Genomic DNA, 17,517 nt, shown 5'->3' with positions numbered 1-17,517 from the left:
TATACATGATCACATGTCTTGCTCCCTACGTAAAAGTTTCATCAAAATTCAAAGTGTGTTTACATTTGACTAAAACCCCACGTAATGTCAAGTGTGCTTAACTAGGAGTGCAATGTATGAGCTTTAGGAGACATTGATGTCTCTGAAATTCTAAGAAAGAAAAAAAAAAATTAGGTGCATCAGAGTCTGTGGCAGAAACCCAACTTAGGAGCTGTCCCATCCAAACTTCAGTATCTGAGGTGGGGGAAGGACAGTACAATGATCAGGCTATTTTTTGAATTCTGAAAGTTGAAAAACTTGCAACACCCTGCCTATTTTTAGGCTGACATCTGAAGTTCTTCATCATAAACTAATTTCTAAGGACAGAATTCCCAGCATATCATATAAACAGTAACACTTTAAAATAAAACCTTAAAAAAATAATAAGAAAGAAAGAAAGAAAGAAAGAAAGAAAGAAAGAAAGAAAGAAAGAAAGAAAAACCTTCACATCACGTCTTTAAACAGAATCTAACCATCTGAGCCCCATCACTCATTTTTAAAAATTCAAGAGCAAGTTATTTTTTTTGGAGATTGGAAACATTTCCATCATTCCTCAGCATGACAAAGGGGCCCAGATGTCCTGCTTGAACACCAAGTTTAAACAGGTGAGAGACTGAGTCTGCAAAGGGGTGCCATACGGCAGTGGCTGCATTCACAGAAGGTTCCTGCCCGCCAGTTTCAAACAGTTCCTCTGTTTGGTGCCTCTTGAAGGGTTCTCTACTCAAGAGCAGTGCACCAGAGGGAGATTCGTGTTGGGTAAGAGATGTCCCTTTAAAAACGGGGGAAGACTTGGGATACCTGGGTGGCGCAGTTGGTTAAGCGTCCAACTTCGGCTCAGGTCATGATCTCGCGATTTGTGGGCTCAAGCCCCATGTCAGGCTCTCTGCTGACAGCTCAGAGCCTAGAGCCCACTTTGGATTCTGTGTCTCCCTCTCTCTCTGCTCTCCCCCACTATCGCTTTGTCTGTCTGTCTGTCGGTCTGTCTCTGTCTCTCAAAAATAAACATTAAAAAAAAAAAATCACGGGGGAAGACTGGGAAAATGAAAAGACAGTCCATGGACCTGGGAGCAGTGGTCTCCGTGCAATACATTTCAGGGGACAGTTCACATGTGAGTTTGAAAATCTGAAAACTGATTCCCTTAAAGCCATCCACATCTGCATACTCCATGGAAAGGCTTCACATGTCCCCAGGGGTGTGTATATCCCAGTGTCAAGACCGCTGGGCTGGAGGATTACGGGACAGAGATTAAGAGGAAATGCTCTACAGACAGAACTGGGATCCAGTCTCTGGCTTTACACTTAGGCCAATGACCACATCTCTGCACCTCAGTTTCCCCACCTGTAAAATAAAATGGCATAGCTCAGAGGGTTGTAGTTAGCATCAAAAGGTGTCGTGCATGGAAAGTGTATCTCGTAAACAGGTAAGAGGCCCTCAGCGGATGGTCTACTACTATTACCACTGCAACTGTTACCATTATTACGGTTACTGTTATTTTTAATACTGAGAAACATAACTTGCTAAGGAAGAGTCCTCTCCTATAGCATTCACTGACTCTCACCTCCTTTGCCAGTCAGGGTGCCAACTTCCCAATATGAGAAAGGAGCATGGCGGGACAGAAAGCTTCAGAAAAACAGTCTCAGGTGATGAGTGGGCTAGTGTTTGCCGTTACCTTCGGGGCCTCTGCAAGCTTTCTGAGATCTCTGGACAGAGCTGAAAAGACAAAGCCTGTGGCCTCCTCCTCTGCCCCAAGAGCCATTGGTTTCCTTCTTTCACCAAGCACGACCACCATAAGTAGTGAGGGAGAGGGGAGAAATGGTGGGGGAGCTCTAAATAAAAACACAATTACAACAGCTAATACTTATGGCGTGCTTTCTGTGTATGGCTCTGTCCTAAGCATTACAGACACATTAACAGATTTAATGAGCTCAAAAATGTTGTTTCAACAGAAGCTAGGGATAAATCCAAGCAGAAGAAAAAGGGAAATGTCAATAAGTAAGAGCCAGAGAAAGCATCCCTTGGTGTGTATGAAGTCAGACTACTATTGGAAAAGTAGCAGGGCCTTGTGAACCATGAAACCAACTCCCGTGCCAAGTGCAAGTTTACAAAGTGTTGCCAGTGCCCAGATCACATACACCCTCCGATAAAGCCCAGGGTTCATCTATCACTCCTCCCTGATTCGCTAAGCAAACCTACTCACGCGGCACCAATGCCGGGCTTACAAGGGCAGTGTGATAAAAACCCAAACGGACCTCACAAATACTAGAGGTGATCCTAAAAATTCCGACATAAACACGCTGGTTACCTGAAGCAGAGTCTTTGGGCGCTGGGGCTGGGCTTCTGTGCAAGACTATCCATCCTCCTCAGCCACTGCCCATCACTGCCTGGTAATCTCTCAATCTACTCCAAGTGCCACTCTGCAACTGGTTCTCTAAAGAACGTGCGACGGCATTAAGCCTAGTAAACAACGGAAACCACGGTCAAAGACTCCATCAGCACCTAGGGACCAGCAGCATCACCAGAAAGAATCAAACACTCGAGGGCAAGGTCCGCTACGGCTTGAAGGAAAGAGCTGACCTTCTCCATCAGGGTTTAAAAAAGCCTAGGAGGAGAAGAAAGAAGAGGCTAAAGATCAGAGACAATGGAGGAAAGCAGAGAAATGCAACGCTGAGGCAGCAGACACAAGAGGGTGTGGTGAGGGTGATGGCAACATAGTTACACGGAGCAAGACAAGAGGAAGCAGCAGGGATACAGAGGTTCTTTAAGCGAAAACTTCCAACATTCAGCCTGGGGGTTTGTGTAAGAGGCACTTCTCTGTCTGGAGAGGTGGCAAGGGCCCCCTCCCCACCTCCACCCCACATTAGCCATGCTGGTCCCTGGCAAGGGTGCATGCCCTCTTTAGACTGGGGGTACCTTGAGAAGGTAATACACACGCACACCCCATGTGCCCCTACAGCACACTGAACACTCAAGGTTCTGCAGGAAAGGGCTGTATTATGCCTGGACACGCAAATTCGATGAAATCCAACATAACAATCACTGCCACCACGTACGGAGCGGACAGCACGGTCCAGGCATCCGGGGAAACACTGAAGAGCCCTCAGCCCTAAGATGCCCTCTTTACTGAAAGGCTCCCACACTCACGGCAAGGCGGCCAGCTTGAAGAGCTAGGAATACAGCGTAGAAAATGCAGAGGCAGAGTCCAGCCCCAGACACAGATGCGGTTTAGCACCCAGAACCAGGAAAAACTTGCAGGAAAGGCTGCCTGTCCTGGGTTGTGAAGGAAAAACAGAGGTGTCAGAGGCAGACAGAGGGAAAGAACTCATCAGAGAGAAGGAGAAAGACATGCACAGCTTGGCAGGTTTAGGGGGAAATAGCCAGTAAGGGAAAAAAAGATAATGAGTGGGGATGCATGAAGGCGGGGGAAGGCGGATGTGGCCGCAGAGAAAGGCAGGGGCCAGTTCATAACAAGCTTTGTGTGTCCTGATAAGAAAGCTGGATGCTTTCCAGTGGCCAATAGCAAGCCGGTGAGGGTAAACGCACAGAACATTCTAGAAAAGCCCTCACTCCTTAAAGATTAAAAATAAAGCCTGTCTTATCTAGAAGGGATCGGGCTAGTCGATTTGAAAGACTCTGTCATCCAGAATGGCTGACTCTGCAATTCTGAAAGGTGGGGACTGTAATCTCCCAGCAAGGCCCTGCTCAGGCGGAGAAACACCACCAGTCACGGGACACACAGCACAGCTTCGCTTGTAAGGTGGATCGGGAGCCGGACGTCTGAGCCCCAGTCATTCTGCTCTCAGCTCTCTGCTGCCACTGCTTTAGGGACCCCTCATGAGGAAAAGAAGAATTTTCTCCATTCCATCCCTTACTATCATCCAGGGCTAGGAAAAACGTTGCTCTCTACCGCGGGGCTCACGTGAACAAAACCCCAGTAAAAGAGGCTCTGGAGGGTGCATTTTGACCCAAGTCTCATCCCCTTGCCCAGCAGAGCCAAGGGAGAAAGCACTATTTTAAGAACACCGATAGGGGCGCCTGGGTGGCTCAGTCGGTTAAGCGTCCGACTTCAGCTCAGGTCACGATCTGGCGGTCCGTGAGTTCGAGCCCCGCATCGGGCTCTGGGCTGATGGCTCAGGGCCTGGAGCCTGCTTCCGATTCTGTGTCTCCCTCTCTCTCTGACCCTCCCCCGTTCATGCTCTGTCTCTCTCTGTCTCAAAAATTAAAAAGACGTTAAAAAAAAAAAAAAAAAAGAACACCGCTAGTGTCACAAGTAAACTTTCCAGGAGGCAACGCAAACCATCTGACTTCTGCACCAATGACTGGGATCAGAGAAAAGTTCAGAAACTCCTCTGGGCTACTATCCCTACTGTACCAGTTCTGGCCCAGTGGTCTTCAGAACTTCACGTGCGAACCAGGGCAAAAGCCTGTTCAACGGCCTCCCAGCTTCCATGTCTCCCCACTCCAATCTGACCCCAATACTGTTGGGCTCATCTTCTTAAAATTTTTTTTTTTTCAACGTTTTTAATTTATTTTTGGGACAGAGAGAGACAGAGCGTGAACGGGGGAGGGGCAGAGAGAGGGGGAGACACAGAATTGGAAACAGGCTCCAGGCTCCGAGCCATTAGCCCAGAGCCTGACGCGGGGCTCAAACTCACGGACCGCGAGATCGTGACCTGGCTGAAGTTGGACGCTTAACCGACTGCGCCACCCAGGCGCCCCTGGGCTCATCTTCTTAAAACAGAGCTTTTTTTTTCTAATTTTTTTTAGTGTTTATTTATTTTCGAGAGACAGACAGAGTGTGAGTGGGGGAAGGGAAGAGAGAGAGAGGGAGACACAGAATCCGAAGCAGGCTCCAGGCTCCGAGCTGTCAGCACGGAGCCCGATGCAGGGCTCGAACTCACAGACCGCGAGATCAGGACCTGAGCCGAAGTCGGATGCCCAACCGACTGAGCCACCCAGGCACCCCTAAAACACAGCCTTTAATACACCATCCTTCTGAACAAAGTCACCGTGCCTTCCAAAAGCCCACAGCCCCAACCTTGCTTGCCAAGTTCACCTCCAACTCCCTGCTAAAAGAAACCCAAGAAATCCTGTAACCCAGAAATACTTACTTGTCCACCTAACGTGGGCCCCTTGACCTCCCTATAATTCTTCTGTTCAGATTTTAACTATCCTGAGTCCAAAGACCCAACTCAAATCCTACCTCCACTGAGTTTGAGCAGCTAAAGTAAACTCCCACCTCCTATTTCCCATCCGGCTCCAATAATCTACAACCATTAACTGCACTGCCACATGGTTTCTATTTTTGCTCTGAACCGTTGATTTGAATCTTCTCTTGTTATTTAACTTACCACACATTCTTTAATTTTTTTTTAACGTTTATTAATTTTTGAAAGACAGAGCACGAGGGTCAGGGGGATGGGCAGTGGCAGGAGGAGAGAGAGGGAGACGGGGAATCTGAAGCAGGCTCCAGGCTCTGAGCTGTCAGCACAGAGCCCGATGCGGGGCTCGAACTCCCACCTTAAGATCATGACCTGGGCTGAAGTCAACGCTCCACTGACTAAGCCATGCAGGTGCCTCACCACACATTCTTTAAATCTCTCCAAGTATCTTTCTTGAGGGCAAGGACAGAGGGCTTTCAATTTAATTTCATAAATGATTGATTACTTTAGGGTTCCTAAGTGCTAGAAGGGTAGCAAGACACACCCATAGGAACACAGATGGGCTAACCTAGCCACAGTGAGGAAATAAGAAAAGGGTAGAGACACTGACAAGATGCCATGCAGAAGACCATATGAAAACATGCCACAGTCTCCCGGGTCTGGGGCAATGCCTCTCCCACTCTGTTCTTCTGTCTCCTAGTCACTAAGAGCCAGACTGAAAACTCTCTTCTTCGACCCCCCAAGCACAACACTGCCAACACACGGTGCCCACTGCCCTTCATGCATGCCCTTGTTAGCATATACCTCCCTCGCCAAGGCTCCCGGGTGATGGCGGGTGATCTCACCCCCGTGTTGCAGATGTCAAGCTGAGGCCTGTACATCATGGGAGTTTATACTGAACGTTGGCTGAAGAGTGTTGGCTTAGTGGATGTGGAATGAATGAAGGAAATGCCATCAAAGACACACAGAGTGCACGGGGCCTCTAGGCAGGAGAGATTCTCCTGCCCAAAGGAGGGAGGACGGAAGAGTCTGATCCAGCAAAGGGAGCAGCAGTAACTAACAGGCCCAAGCAAGAAAACAAGAGGCGTTTCTGGGCAACAGCCAATAGGCTAGGACTGGAGAAGACCTACAGGGTCCTGGGGCACACAGCGAGTGTAGACGGGCGGGGAAGCCAGGCAAGGTCAGTACTGAGGCAGCAGACCGAGTCTCAACAGCCCAGGGTCGAGTCCCAGCCCCAGGCTTCATGGCTGTGTGACCTGCGCAAGCCTCAGCTTCCACGCCCAGGAGCTGGGGAGAGCAAGAGTGCCGTGCCCACCACCAAGGGTGCGGGAAGCCAAAACGACACAAAATGACCCACTGGAAGAGTGCCTGCCACAAAGGAGGCACTCGGGGAACGAACTTTTGGGTGTGGAACAAGCTGACATAGAGCAATGACAGGAAGGGAAGGGGGCTAGGGACAGACACCCAGAAGTCACGGGTGTGAAAAGGCAGAGCCACAGGCTACACGGGGTGGTCAGGAAGCTGGGTGCTGGTCCTACCTCCCCTCTGGATAATCCTCCTTACCTCCGGCCTTAGTAACCACAGCTGTGAAACAAAGGTGTTAGTCTGGGGGGCTCAAGGTCTCCTCCAGCCCTGGTGGCATCTCCACACCGCAGCTCTGCCCCCGATGCAGAGAACTTCCCCGACGTGGAAGAGCCCACGTGCCAGTGATCCATGTAAACAGCGAAAAAAGACCAGACAAGATGGCAGTAGAGAGGTCTCCCTACAGGGAGAGAGCAGGCTCCAGCCTTCCTAAGCTTTTCCAAACCCCCCCCTCCCCCTCCTAAGAGGGAGCCACCCCCACCCGGCTCCACTCGGGTCACTTCATAATCACCCTCACCAGTGCTGGGAACAGCATCAGCAACAATCCCGCTTTTCCAGGCACCTTCCAGGCCACCTGGCGTGTACATTTGACAGGCTTTAGGGCACGCCCATTCGTCTGGTGCCAGAAAAAAAGTCAAAATCCTCACAAATTCAGAGCAAAGGAAATCCGCCACACATTTTGGTACTGTACTTCCCTTGCCTTGTTACAAAGCCATCAGTGTTTGAACCACAACAATGACCCCTAAGAGAATTCATTTTGCTGACCTGAAATGTCCTTCACATTTTTAAAATAACATCTTCCTGGAGAGGCCTCGAGTCTGTATGTCTGCTGGTGTTTACTCACTCTCCCTCCCCCATCACCCCCACCCCAGCACTGAAAACACGACCATTTGTTCATTCATCAAACAAACCGTTCTGGGAGAACACACTACTTACCTGGTGCAGACCTACTAAGCACCAGGCACCAAGCGTGCAGGCAAGGAAAAGCCCCATCCTGCTCCGTCACTCGGCCTGTGCCTCCCTTGGCTCCTGAAACAACCAGGAAATGCCATTCCCAGATGAGAGCTGACATCAGTCAAGGAGGCTGGTACACACACAGGCTGGCATATTCAAGATCTATGCAACCATTCTGGAAACAAAGCAGGGGAGGGGGTGTTTCCCAGTAGCCACAGAAATGTTAACCTTACTCAATAATAAGTATGTGGTCCAACGTATCCAAGGCAATCCCTAGCCACAGAACAACACTGGAGAGCCCATGACTCCCTGCTGAATTTAAATTAAAAAAAAAAAAAGGAGGAAGAAAGAAATCCCCACATGGCCATGTGCTGCTGTAAATCCCCCTAAATTCTACTGCTTCTGTGGAAAGATCAGCAACTGGCCTTTCTTCCCGACTGGCCTTGGCACTTTGAAAAAGGACTGTGCACAGAGCAAACCTCTCCCAGCAGGTCAGGGCTCCGTCTCCATCTTCGCCTGCTGCCTGTCCAAGGCGCAGCCCCATAAGGTGACAAGAGAGGCCAAAATTACCGGTGACACGGGACTTTCCATTCTGGCCCCAGCCTACAACTCCAGGTTGCCCCCAAATTACCTCTGGAGCCGTAAGTGCTTCACATTTTATTTCATTCCTAGAACAAATTCTTTTCTGGGAACTTTCATGAGAGATAAAGGAACAAAAAAACAAAACTGAACTAAAAGCCCTAGACATTTCAGATGCGGCAAAGGACAAGCTAGTAGGCAAGCATGATTCTGAACATCTCTTACATTTATCTCCTCTCCTGTAGACTGAGAACAAAATTCATTCCGTGTCTCCGCAATTAGGAAAACTCACAATCCTGGAAACTCTTACCTAATTTCCTCTTTAAACCGCTTCTGTTTTTGATATATTCTCAGAGGTAGAAGCTCAGTGGGGGCAGTGAAGGGACTCAGGCAGGTGGGTAGTTAGGACAGCCATCTCCAGGAAGACAAGCAGTCAAACAAGTAAATCTGCCCCAAGTAACTAGGTAAGTGAGGGAACACTAGGTGCTAGTTAGTGGTTATGAAAGTTAATATAACTACTGTACTTCTCAGTAAAACAGATCCTTATTAGGATCCTTGGCAGGTGAACATAGGGAGTTATTTGTTAAAACATTTGAGAAGTTTATAGTATAAAAAAAAACCTTGGTTTTATGGAACAGAGGTTCCCAAAAGCATCCATCATGATTGTCGTAATCAAATAATTTGAAATACAATAAACTATCTAGCCCTTAAAAAGAGCCTTTTATGAATCCCTTTTGTATAATAAAAATCTGTTGTGCCCCAATGACTTATCTTAATGTGTTCACCTTTAAAATCAGATTTCAGGGGCACCTGGGTGGTTCAGTCGGTTAAGCGTCCGGCTTCCACTAAGGTCATGATCTCATGGTTTGAAGGTTCGAGCCCTGCATCAGGCTCTGTGCTGACAGCTCAGAGCCTGAAGCCTGCTTCAAATTCTGTGTCTCCCCCTCTCTCTCTGCCCCTCCCCTTCTCGCACTCTGTGTGTATCTCTCCCTCTCTCAAAAATAAACTCCAAATAAATAAAATTAAATAAAATCAGATTTCACAAGGCAAATTCTCCTAAAATAGGGCATTCCTATAGTTAGCTTCTAAACTGAAATAATAATGAAAAAAAAAAACCCAAAAACCTTATATTTACACTGTACTCACTTCGAATCTCCTCTTTCCAGTAAGCACTACCCTCTACACCCAGGAGATCAATGTCTGGCGGGGGAAGAGCTTTCTTTCTAGAACACAAATTTGGAAGCATAAAATTAACTTGGTTTTTATTTTTCCTGACTTGTTCATCTACCCAAGTGCTTTTCTGCATCTATTTTTCTTCCAAACATCCCTCCCCCCACACTTGCCCCACAGCTTGACTGCAAGGTAAGCCGCCCCCGCCCCAGCCATATGAAAGGGTTCCCCTTTCCACATTAGAGTCCAGGCTTTGCAAAATCCCTAAGGGTCAACTCAGCTTTTATCTACTTAAGGTGGAAACAATCAAAATTTTCAGCATTGCTTTTTATCACGAGGTACTTAATTCTCAAGTCGTTCTCAAAGAATAGGTAACATCAAAATCAACTGGCTTCCATATTACATAATAAGTTAGCAGGCAAGTCTAGCTGCTTATGTGTGAATGGCCCAATACATCAGAGAGGGATCAGAGAATCTACAAGCAACACGGCGAAGACTTTGTGATTCTTTTATTCAGTGTTCCATCCTTGTGGTGTTTTATATTTCCAGGTAAAGTACACCTTTGAACTGGCCAGGCCTCTTCCCATTTCAGAGTCAGAAATCTTAAGAAGTCCGAACTTTGCCACTAACTTAGGTAATCCCATTCCCTTTCTGGGCTCTAAATTCCTAGTAGCAAGATAAAGAACTCATGTATAGAGAGACAAGGCCTGAAGCCCAGAGAGGTCAAGAAGTATTGTAATGTCACACAGCAAGTCAGCAACAGATGATGCAAGGCTAGACCCAGATTTTCCGATTTTACTTAAACCACCCTGCCTCTCACTCAACACAGGTAAAGAGGATACAAGCAAACGCACACAGAAGCTTCTTTTACCTCCACTGTCTGGCTCCTATTTCTGAAAACACTAAATATATTTTGCACTGGGGCTCACTGCTGCCACTGTGATTTTCCTTCCTCCCTAACATCCTCCAGCAGCTATACTGTGGTTTTTCTTCACTATACAGTTTCCTCATGCCACAACACACACACACACACACACACACACACACACACACACAAGTACATTTGCACACATGCACACACACATACTCATCCTCATTATTACATTCTTCTTTTTCCAACAGCAAAGAAAGTTCAGGCCACAACTGAGATGATTCAAATACAAGAACCTTGTTCAAGTGCTAAACACGGCCATAACTCTACCCAGAAGCAAATCTGACAAAATGGAATTTGTTGTCATAGAGAAGGATTTTCTTTCCCCCATACTATATCATTTGTCAAGCAACATTGTCATTTCTCCCACTGCTGCATAATCACATAATGAAAGCCCCAGATGGAATTCTTGTACACAAGAGGGCGGACTTATGGTTGATAAGGGACCCTTTCTTTATTTGCATTGCTAATAGTTTTTTTAAAGAACAGGCAAAGTGCTATATGTAGAAGGATAAAGGACAAAAAAGAGAGTTCCTGTTTCTGTTTTTATTAACAATGTGGCATAATCAACTAGTACTCGAGGATCTTATCCAGAAACCTTTCTCATTGCCATTTGAACACAAGGAGCATGAAGCTAGTCCCCAGCATGGAATCCTATTAAATTCTCTCCCTTCTAACACCAAGCCTTTCCCGTCTCCCAGAAATTTTCCAGCCACATCAACTAATGGCTGTGCTCCATATACAGTACATCTTTTAAAGTTCCCATGCTGTTCTTTCCGACTGGGACTCTCTTCCTTTCTCCTCTTCTGGCAAAGTCAAGCTCATCCTTTGCAGAAACCTATACAACGGCACTTAGCTTGTAGTAATGGTTCGATGTCTGCGTCCCTGAACTAAACATGAAACCTCTGTAGCCTCCACACAGAGCATGGCTGCCACATAAGAGATGTTCAATTATTGTTTGTGGAGTTAAAAAGAGAAACATTTTCTAAAATACATTTCAGGGGCACCTTGGTGGCTCAGTGGGTTAAGCGTCCGACTTTGGCTCAGGTCGTGATCTCACGGCTGGTGAGTTCGAGCCCCACATCTGGCTCTGTGCTGACAGCTCGGAGCCTGGAGCCTGTTTCAGATTCTGTCTTCACCTCTCTCTGCCCCTCCCCTTCTTGCTTGTGTCCGCACTCTCTTTTTTTCTCTCTCAAATATAAACATTTAAAAATATATAAAATAAAATAAAACAAAATATATTGCATTATGCTGTAACTTCACCGGCTGCTTCCTACTGGGCTCCAAACATCAATGTGCTCAAAGAGGAACTCAGCACCCGAGTACCTCTCAATGTCAAATGCTCTAGAGTAGAGCAGCAAAGCCTCAACAACACTAGTGGATCCTGTGAGGGGGGCTATATTGCTAAAGTGTGTCAATGGCTGGGTGCCCAGAGCTCCCAGTGCCCTGGGACTCACACCCCTGACCTTGCATGCTCCCTATTCTCTGAGAACTCTGGCTGCAAAGATGCCTTCACATTATTCACAGACCCTAAGGAAGGCCAGTATTCTGCATCGACTTCTTACTCTCCCTCTGCCACCTGGTGTCCCTAAAATTCAGAAGACTTCGCACACACTGTAGGTCCACAGTATATATCTTTTGCAGGACCAGTTTTCACTAGTTGATGCTCAGTGGCAAATTTAACAGTGTTCTCCTGCTCCAATCTCCTACCCCCTGGCTATACGGTGCCTATGAGAATCAATCTATAAAGCTTTAATAACAGAAATAAAGCTTTATGCTGACCATTTTCCTTAGACCACAACAATAGCTCCCTTCAAGCTACCTAAATATGCACTACGCATATGGGTAAAAGATCACAAATGTAGTCTGCAAGACCCCAGGGTTCAGGAAAGTGTAATAACTCATACAGGTTCACAGGTTCCAGACACTAAGTCTAATTCCATATGCTGAGTTGGGGCTTTTAGAATCCATTGAGACCTAAATCTTGGTGACATTTGCCTTTTTTGGTGCCAGTGTTCTGAAATGGGTAATCTCTTCTTGGACTCTGCTTCTCACCTTTTTCTGTCTGTTCACCTCTGGAAGTCAGCTTTGATAAGGTTTGGCCACTGTGCGTAAGGTAAGCCTGGGCAATGGGGCTTTGTTCTTCAGTGAAATAGAATTATCTTGCAATTCTGCTGGAAGAAACCTAGACACTAATGACTTAATGCTGTTAAAAGTGCAGAGAACATCTGAGATGAAACCACACTGTCAAATGTTCTATGTGTATAAATACAAGGTGTGTACTTTCAAGCGATGACAAGTGAGAAATTTTAAGTTTGAGGGAGTTGATGCTGGACTCCACTCAGAAGACTGCAGGTGTTCGGTGTAGCCCAAAACCAAAAAGGGGATTACAACCTCTCAGGGAACACAAAGTCAGCATGGTCTGACGCCCAAAGGACGGAATCTGCAAGAGATTCTGTCTGCCCGAAATGTATAGCCCCTGTAAATTTAGAGACTGCAACTGAGTTTTTTTCAGTCTTGCATAGTACTTTGCAGTTAACCGGTTCTGAGTTGCCTAAATGACACTTTAGATGTGATCAGGCCCATCATTTAAGCATTTGGAATACACTCATTCATGCAAGCATACATCAGGTACCAAAAAGTCAAGTTCCTGAGCCCTAAAGATACACCATAGCCTTTTGTAACATGCGTCCTTATGTTTTCTTCATTGGTGGTGGAATAGAAAACTAGTCCCCTAGTGTCCTGCCACTGTAGATGGCTGAAAAATGGAGATACTCCTGCAATCAACATCCACAGTAAACCACAGCTCAGGAACCCAAGAACCTAAGGAAACCTTCATATCATCCCAATGAGATGGAGGTCCTCTGGGACCTATGAGGAGCCGGGAAAACTTTTCATTTCATTTCCAAGGCCCTTCTACCTCTGCTCCCAAAGTCAATGCGATCTGCGTTATCTTACAGCGAAAAGTTAACCCACCAGCTAGCACATTTCACTACCTGAAGGAAAAGGGCCCACTCCAGAGTGATCCCATCTTCTCCCTGAAAGATGAAGGGAAAGATGATCCCTTCTCTCTATCCTGTTGGGGGAATTTGTTTCCTTTCCTCACCACCCTTGAAAACCCACTAACATGTAGATCTTCAGGACTTTTGCCTCTCTGTTCCAATTAATTTTCTTCCTGGTATGGAAGTAACAGGGCCTGGCTGGATAAACGTGTGTTCTCTTCAAACAATTTTCACTGAAGGAAAACACTCTTCAAATATAAAGGTTCACTAAAATGTGTGAAACCTTAAAGCCAGGTTTTGTTTTGTTTTGATCCCCAGTGAGGACTCATGCCCGCGAGCAATTCATTCATGTCACCCATTTGTGAGAGATGAGAAAAGAAAACACCACTTATTCCTTTCCTTATTTAGAACCTTCCCCTGTCTTAAGTCTACCAAAGCTGATTCCTGGGGAGGGAAGACAGGAGAGGTGAGAAAAATTAGCCTGAGGTGACTGCCTCCACGGAGTGAATAAGCACTCTGGGTTTCCACCTGTGTCTGAGAGGGACCGATCTGCGTGACGGACCCACTAGCAGCCCCACCTCATCCCCCAAGAAGGAAGCAGGAGCCTGAGTGCTCTCTAGGGCAACTTACATAAGACCCTGTAAAACTTCCTGTGACATTCACGGAAAATGTAAGCTGCTATTTTGCTCCCTCAGGAGATCATTTTAATGGACTGAGTGACAAAATTCATGGATTCGGGATTCAACAGAAACCTGCTCAACCGAGGTACATCAGCTCAGGGACGGAAAAAATCCATCCCCATTAAACAGGGTCACCGGGGGGATGGAGTCAATGTAGGAGAGACAATCTGTTCCTTCCTAAGTGACCCATTTAAAATCAGATTGTTCCAGGGAAATCTCATAGGCTTAATAAATTTCAAACAGGCAAGGACAGGCTTATAGGACTGAGGTTCCTTAAAAGGAAAACTTTGAAGAAAGTAATACAGCAATAAACAAAATAAGGAAGCACAAACCTTGGAGTCAGCCACTCTAGCCTTCAGCAACAGAGATATTCACGAGAATACCTGGATCGCTATATACTGATCACTCCCCACGAGCAGGTTTGTGGAAACAGGACTGGCACTCTGGTTAGGTTTCCTCTCTACAGATGTCCCCGCCACCCAACCACTCTGTCCTATAGAGGGACTGGAAAGCTGTGGCGGCTCACCCTAAATCGCCACGACTCTCTACAACAAGGAGCAAAGAAAAGTTCTTCACAGCCTCACACCAGGAAAGGCAGGTGAGGATCACCGAAGAGGGGCAGCTAAAAACACAGCAGGTTCCCCAAAGCACAGGTGCCCAAAGCTAACAAGCTGCGGGGGGCTTGGGGGGGGTGGGCGCGGGCACACTACCTCCCGGTGCTGAACAGGAAACTCCTCCTTGCTTGCTCCCCGTTAAGCAGCCTATGTGCCTAGGAGCAAGACAGTCCCGGAGAAGGGTCCTGGGGACATCAGAGACTTGGGGACTTGTACTTCCAGCTTGTCCAGGGTTCCTGGCCCAGACAGCTGAGGGTGTGCTCTCACAGGGGGTACCAGCTACAGGTTCGGAGAACTTGTCCGGCGCCGCTCACCAGGGCGTCCCCGGGGCGGCTCTCAAGCACCCCCGGGCTCTTACCTTGGCCGTGACTGCCGCCAAACACAGGGGGACCGCGGAAGAGCTGGGTGGCGCGGCGGCGCCGCCGCCGCCTACAAGGCGCAGAGGGTCCGGGTCGGGGTCCCAGCAGGCGCTGCCCTAGCTCAAGCGGCGGTGCCAAGCGCAGACTTCGGGGCGGCCCCCGGCTCCAAAAGCTGCGGGGAGGGTCCGGGCCGCCCAGGCTGGGCACAGTCCCTTCTTCCTGTCCCTCCGGCGCCGCTGCCTGGAGCTGATCCCCGCCCTAGGGACTCTTCAGAGCCGGGGGCGCCCCGCACGGGCAGGGGCCTGCGTCCGCCTCGGGCCGGGTCTGGGAAGGGGGCGCTGGGGAGAGACGCGGGGCGGCCGCCGGGGCCGGCTCCACCTCCCGCTCTCCCCGCGGCTTCGCCCCCTCAGGGCAGGGCCTGCCCGCTCCCGGCCCCGCGAGGCGAGCGCGGCCGCGCCCCCAGCTTCGGGCGCTCGGGCTCCGCGAGGCGGCGGGGCAGCGGCAGTCTGGCCGGGCCGGACGCCGAGCGCGGCGGCACGGAGGCTGCAGCCGGCCGCGGCGCCCCCTCCCCCCGGGCCTGCGCCGCCCGCCCGCCCGCCCGCGGCTCCGCGGTTAGGAGGCGCTGGAGAGGGCCTCGCCCCGGCCTGGGGCGCGGGGCCGGGGGCGCGGGGCCGGGGGAGGCGCCCCGGGAAGGTCACCGGAGCGGAGGCGCTGCGCAGCGCGGTGGGTGCGGGGAGCCGGGGCGGGCGGCCCCGCTGCCGCCGGGAGCGCTCGCCGGCCTCGGCCGCCGCCGCCGCCGCCGCCGCCGCCGCCTTCGAGACGGGCCGGCTTCCCCGAGCGCCGGGCGCTCGGAGCTGGGCTGCCGCTGCAGCCGCCGCCGGCAGCCGGGCGCCGCTGGCCGGAGCCGGCGCGCGATCCCCGCCTCCCGCGCCCGGCCAGGCGGGGGCCGCCGCGCGGAGGCCCGCGGGGGGAGGGGGGGGCGCGGGCGGGCGCTGGGGTCCGGGCTCCGGGCTGGCCCCGCCGCCGCGTGCCCAGAGCTCCGGGCTCGCTCAGCAGCTGCAGTGACTGTGTGTCTGTGTCATGTCTGTGCAGCTGGGGGGGACCGCGAGCCCGGGCCGGGCTCCCGGCGGGGGGCGGGGCCAGCGCGCGCCGGGGCGCCCGCCTCCACCCCGTGACGGCGCGACTGGCCAATAGCAGGCGCCGCAGCCGCACGGACCGAGAGGCCGCCCCGGCCTGGGCTCCGCCCCCTCCCGCGAGGCTCCTCCCTTCTACTTCTCCAGCTCACTCGCACGCGGGCGGAAGCAACACCCGGAGCCGGAATCTCGGCCCGGGTTGGGATGAAAGGGTGCTAGCTGGGAGCTCCCCGCCCTTCTCCCCCCACCCCGACCGCCCCCCGGCCGCCTCGGGCTTGGCCAGCCTCGCGGAATGAGGGGGAAGGGAAGAGGGACGGGTCCGCAGCTGCCGCTGTCGTGACGCCGGCAGGCTCACAGGGCGGTACAGCCTGCCCACTCCCCCTTGGACAAAACCGCCGTCGTGGGAAGTAGGAAGTTTCCCCGCCTCCACTTCTACTCGGGTCGCCGCTTCTCTCCGACGTGGGCAGGGTATGGGGCAGGCTGCGGCTGCGAGGAGCCACGATGAAGCGCTCGGACACATTATTTGGAGCTCTGTATCTAAGAATCCGGTCCAAAGCTCCCAGTTCTTTCGGGAAAACTGCATTTCTTTGCCCCCACCCCCAACACACACACCCTTGCACGCACGACATGCCCCTCCCCGTTCCAATTTCATTCTTGCTCTCCGTCCTGGCAAAAGAGCCCCGCGCGCGACATCCCACTGAATGGACTTCCAAAGCCTCCCAGTCCTAAAGCCGCGAGTGGGGCGCCGAGAGTCCTCTGAAGCTATGGAAGGAGTGGGTGAAACCGGCAGGCCAAAGGGGCCAGTGGTGTGAGAGTGAATGGAAGGAGGAGGCCTGGAGAGAAAACCCAAAGGAGGGGGAAACAGGCCCGGAGAGGAGGAGAACGCAGAGGGATGGGCAACTCTGACTGGGAGACCCGAGCTCTGGCGCGTGATCCAGCTCCCGGGTTTTTCCTCAGCTCGGTCCCAGGGCTTCTGGGGTCCCCTTCCCCACCCCACCCCACCCCCAGCCCCGGGTCCCCACCCCTCCCCAGCCCGGCGAGCCCCGGGTCCCAGCCTCGCCTCCGCTCGCCTCTCTCTCGGCCCTTGGGTGCAGATGAGGCAGCGGGAAGCCCACAGTACTCCAGGAAGGGGCAGGGGAAGGATGCAAAAACAGAGAGAAAGTGCAAGGCGTGGGGCGGGAGGGTGCATAAGACAAGGATGCGGAGCTCGGGATGCGGTACTGACCACACTCCCCAGAGGTCAGGCTGAGGGCCCCAGGGTTTTGAGGTCCGGCCCCTCGCTCGGCTTCGGACCTGGCTCCCGCCAAGTAACCCCGCTCTTGGCCTTCAGCTCGACCCATCCGGGACCCTTCCGCCATCCCCTCCCTTTCCTCCAGCCTCTTTAGGCAAAGACCCGCAGCCTCGGTGCTCCCCACCCCACCCCTCGTGCACCGCCACCTGCTCTCCCGCAGCTCTGGAGCGCTGTTTACCTAATCTCAGCGGCAGACCCAGCAAAGGAGAATGCAAAAAGACGGTAGCGGTTACACAGCGGCGT

The 17,517-nt window shown here is 51.0% G+C and overlaps 1 protein-coding gene across 2 annotated transcripts in view; it reads right to left on the bottom strand.

Annotated features, from left to right (window-relative positions):
* LARGE1 (LARGE xylosyl- and glucuronyltransferase 1) overlaps positions 1 to 15,234 on the bottom strand; it is a 544,808-nt gene extending 529,574 nt beyond the window's left edge. Inside the window, exon 1 of one of the 2 annotated variants that reach the window (XM_058741473.1) lies at positions 14,850 to 15,234. The gene's annotated coding sequence lies outside the window, so the exon portion shown is untranslated. The remainder of the gene's footprint in view (positions 1 to 14,849) is intronic. The other variant, XM_058741472.1, reaches the window with a different exon arrangement.
* Positions 15,235 to 17,517: the final 2,283 nt, after the last annotated feature.

Source organism: Neofelis nebulosa, chromosome 8 (assembly GCF_028018385.1).
Source record: "Neofelis nebulosa isolate mNeoNeb1 chromosome 8, mNeoNeb1.pri, whole genome shotgun sequence".
NCBI classification, from domain to species: Eukaryota; Metazoa; Chordata; class Mammalia; order Carnivora; family Felidae; genus Neofelis; species Neofelis nebulosa.
Note: the sequence above shows the minus strand (reverse complement) of the source record. Positions and strands in the feature narration are given on the sequence as shown.